We start from the raw sequence: 4741 nt of genomic DNA on the forward strand, positions 1-4741 counted from the left end.
CATTATACGTCTGTGGCGGTACCGTGTACCGCCAGAATTCTTGCCGCCACAAAGTTTAATGTGGCGGTCAATTGATGACCGTTGTAGCAGACGCCATATTATGCATTGTATAAAGTGACGGTTTTAAGCGTGTAATTAGCGTCAGTTATAAATGTCGTAATTTTAAAACTGGGTAAACCAATTTCAATGTAAATAACGACAGTTTTAAACGCCACTTAATACAGTATAATATAATATTAAATATTTAATTTTATTTTTAATAATTTATTCAATTATGTTCTTATAATTGATTTTTTCATAATATAATTAAACTTTATATTATAAATAAATTTCTTATCACAATTTAATTTCATAATATAATTAAATCATAACACAAATTAATTTTATAATATAATTAAACTTAATAAATATTAATAATTGAATGATAGAAACATATTTATAAAAAAAAAGACCTCATTCATTCATTAAGAGAACAAAGTTGATAATTTCAAAGGAATCAAAACTACAAGTAAATCAAAATGATAACATTAAATTGTCAAAATATCAATATTCATATTTGAACATATTACAAGTCACATCCTAATTTGTCTTGTTGTCTCCACTTGATCCTATAATATTTTGGTTTGGTGATGGAACATCACTTCCAAGGTGCCTGAAATAAATAAAATATGTTTAAAGATAATTTTTAGTTTTTAAAAAATAAATGAAAATTATACTATAATGAAAACAAATATGCAAGGAATTATATAGGCAGATGCGGAAGGAATTAAATAGGCAAATGTGCAAGGAATTATACAAATGGATAGACTATATCAAATATGAAAAAGTTATGCACCATAATTGCTAGAAATGTAGCACTGTTAATACAAGGAAAACAATGATAGTCCACCCAAAAGTAAAAGTGAAACAAATATTATAATTATAAATTTATTACCTGAAATGTGATTCAAAACTTTCAAGATGCTCTATGAAACAATTTCGAATAGAAAAAGGTAAAAAAAAAATGCTAAAATCAGTCTAACAAAAATAATAATAAAACATATTTTTGAAACATTGTCCACCTTCACAATTATAGTAGTAAAACATGTGTACAATGATACCACAAGAAATAAAAAATAAAAAAATAAAATAAAAAATAAAAAATAAAATATATATATATATATATATATATATATATATATACACTTAAATTATGGAGCTAAAAAGAAAGTAGAAAGAGGTTATGAGAATGATATATACAATTGATATATGTTGCACATAATCTTGTAAGATATATAGATTAACACCTTTATTCTAAAAAGACATATTAAAAAACTGTTGTAGTATATATCATTATCCATTATAAATATTCTACTCTCATAAAGTAACTTTAGATAAGCTAATTAGAAATAATTATTCACAATTTACATTTCAGATAATTTCACAAACAACTAACCTGCGGCAATCTATCATAAACTCCTCAAATTCTAGAAAATTTTATTCCACCGAATTGAAGAGCTACGAGAGCAGCTGAAAATTCTTATTTACAAGTGAGTAAAACTCACAAAGCATAGAACTAAAAAGAGCTTCTTTGCCAAAACAATGATAGTCCACCCAAAACTGATATAGCAATAGTTTTCATTTTTGATATAACTAAAATATATTTCCAACATGACAAAGCATAGAACTAAAAAGAGCTTTTTTGCCTTAATTCCTTTTTATTTGTCCTTATACCACAATGTATAAAAGATGGCAACGAGGACAAGAAAAAATATTATCATGAGACCTGTCTTCACCTGATTCATGTCAATAGTTTGAACAGCTTCACCACGAGTGAAAATTATGGCATGGTTTTGGTTTTCGGGTTTTCCTTCTCCAAGCTTTGGATCTCCATGAAGTTTAATAGAATATATTTCCTATTTACAAGGTGAAAATAAAGAACATGTCAGAGAAAAGAAAAACAAGATAAAATAGTAAAAATTAAAATATATAAAATAAAACTAGTATAGATGGACAAAGCAAGAATATGGTATCCCAGACTAGCATGGATAGTTTTTCTCCACTTGATCTTTTCCATTTATATCTGCTTTGACAAGCTTTGAATAGAACACTTTCGAATTGTTTGTGTCAGATCTGAAGTACTTTCATCAGCAAGAATAAAAGCAACTCGAAGTGCCTCATTCCTGATAATAAAGAAAAAATCTTAATGTTTCATAATAGATAGCAGCAAAAAGTTTTAAAAAAATGAAACACCGAAATAGTAATCAAGAAACCCTCTATTCTTCACAGAAATAAAATAAGTGCTGGTCCAGTTGCCCTCACTTTACAAATTTTCAGTTTAGACCCAAATCTTGCAAAAGTCATTTATATTAGAAACAGAAAGTGAAAGTAGGGGTAGATTACATTATTTGAGAATAGATTTTTCTAGATCAGCACTTGGATGCCACAGTTGAACATGTCAAGTTGCAAAAGTAACAAATGGTTGTTTGAGGCATGGAAAGTCTGCTCAAAATCTCTTTTGACAAAATTTTAGCTAAACACTATAGTTAGGAAGAAAGCTAAATTGGTTTTAAAATTTCACATTTTATCATCAAATTATATTTTGAAGGAAAACCAATACCATTAATTATCATCAAAGCAACAATCTTTGGAGAACCAATCTAAGCTCACATATATCTTTAGAGGATCAAAATGAATGTTAATTATATAGATAATGAAAAACCTAACTTCATGGAAATTTTATATTGTAAAGGATAAACTAATACTTGAATTGCAATCGACCATAATGAATTTACGAAATATTAGTTGATACCTTCAACTATTCAAGGGGAAAGGTTCCTAATATTGCACCTGTGCTTCGTAAATTTTATTTTATAACCCAATCTAAATTCATATGCTATTTAAGAAACATGGGCATTGAACTAGCTATCCTTATCCTAGTTCACAACTATTTCATACTTCAATAGAAACCCATCCCTTCACATCATATGTATTAAAAGATAATACTCGTGTAACCGAGAAGAAGTTTTAAATCAATAACCATGTGATCATTCATCTCTTAACTGCATTAAGCAAATAGGGAATAAAATGTATTTTAGCAAGACAACTCACATAAAGAATGTTCCAATGTTTTAAAAGCAAAAAAAATGTCAGGCACACATCATATCATTCACGAGGATAGTGGACAACTTTATCTTAATATACTTTATGTTCAAAATAAAAGTATATGCCTGCAAGAGAAGTCCAGTGAATATTGAAAGCATCAAACACATCCAAAACTAAATTAACAAAAATAACTTCAACCTCAAATGGAACTTAAACAATAACTACACAGCAAAATAGATTCCCCTACATTACCTTAAATGATCCAAAAGTTACGCCCTTTTCTCGATTAGCTGCCTTGACCATGTCAAATTTCTCAATAGGGCTTACACCTAACACCTACATCACAGAAACTAAGATACAATTCGAACAACTTCAAATTTCAAAGTGTGAACTAATTACAGAGTAGATTTTACTCTTTACCTCATAAGGATTAAAGTCACCATCGGAATTAAAGCTCCCTGTCGCAGATGCAGCAGCACAGATAATCTTTCTATCACTCCATGTTGTTGTCTGGGCAAACTTGAAAATCGACACTGAATTACATTTTATTAACCCTAGAAATGAGGTCCACGAAGATAACATAAGAAACGTGTGGTATTTGAAAAACAAATTAATTCGAACGAAAACTAAATTCGTTCTTCAATTCTTGCAAATGGATAGAGAGAGAAAATGGATGACCTGAGAGAGGTTGAAATTTTGGGACGGAGATTGTTATGAGAGAAACTCAATTTGGGGCAGTGCAGAATATTGGAGATTCCTAGAGCCATTGGGCGCGCCACTGCAACGATGCAATGTTATCTCTCAGTTAATGTCTGAAATTTGAGATAACGAAATGGGGCGGTGAGTGAGGGTTTACGAAATACAACTGCAGAACGTTTGTGGTGAGGGTGAGAGGAAGGGTTTACGATTGCGGTGAAGGTGAGAGGAAAGGGTTTACGAAATGGGACTGAGAAGGGAAGGATTACGGTGAGGGTGAAAGGGTTTACGAAATGGGGTTGAGAAGGTTTAGAAGAATGTGAAGACTGAAAGAGGATCAGGGTGAGAGTGAAGGTTTAGAGGTTGAGGGAAAGAGGTACATTTTCAAGAGTATCGAATAGGGAAAAATGAAAACTTTGGAAAAGATTAAGGTTATGGAGGGAACGAAAAGCGGAAGAAATTTTATTTTGAAGGTAAATTGTGGCGGTTCTAAATGTCACATTTCGAATGAAGATTATGGCGCTTACGAAAATGTCGTATTATACAGTAAATTGTGGCGGTTTTTAATAACCGCCATATTATAGCCGCCACCATATACATGTTTTTTTGTAGTGTAATGGTAGCAATGGATCAAGGATGGCTCCAATGGAGCTATGGATTTCTTGTAGGTGCATGAAGAGTAGGGAGAGTGATTGGTTCAGCCATATAACTTGGAGAGGTGAAGAAGAAGACCAAAGATGTCCATCCTAGAGAGGTTTAGACAAGAGAATGCTTAGGATTGCAATTTGACAACACAACACTCATAAAATTAATCTTATAAAACATGAATCAAGCTACTCCTTATATAGGTGCAGAAAGACGACCAATGGTTACAAAAAGGAGAGGGAAATTCAAATGCTAAATGGTTTAAAATTAGGTGCCAAATTAGAGTCACAAGGCAAGCATGATCAAGTGTGCTCCA

General features: G+C 31.1%; 2 long non-coding RNA genes across 3 annotated transcripts; both read right to left on the bottom strand.

Moving 5' to 3' along the window:
* Positions 1 to 440: 440 nt before the first annotated feature.
* LOC137835303 (uncharacterized) lies at positions 441 to 2466 on the bottom strand. Its single transcript, XR_011085066.2, has 2 exons — positions 1776 to 2466; positions 441 to 652 (listed from the first exon to the last, which is right to left on the bottom strand). It is a non-coding gene; the product is annotated as an uncharacterized LOC137835303 (long non-coding RNA).
* A 166-nt stretch (positions 2467 to 2632) lies between these two features.
* LOC137835302 (uncharacterized) lies at positions 2633 to 4217 on the bottom strand. Of its 2 annotated transcripts, none has more exons than XR_016521003.1 (3): positions 3763 to 4217; positions 3505 to 3617; positions 2633 to 3420 (listed from the first exon to the last, which is right to left on the bottom strand). It is a non-coding gene; the product is annotated as an uncharacterized LOC137835302 (long non-coding RNA). The 2 variants fall into 2 exon arrangements; XR_011085065.2 differs by having other exon boundaries at positions 2648 to 3420; positions 3505 to 3638; positions 3763 to 4206.
* Positions 4218 to 4741: the final 524 nt, after the last annotated feature.

Source organism: Phaseolus vulgaris, chromosome 5, assembly GCF_051622355.1.
Source record: "Phaseolus vulgaris cultivar YP4 chromosome 5, ASM5162235v1, whole genome shotgun sequence".
Lineage (NCBI taxonomy): Eukaryota > Viridiplantae > Streptophyta > Magnoliopsida > Fabales > Fabaceae > Phaseolus > Phaseolus vulgaris.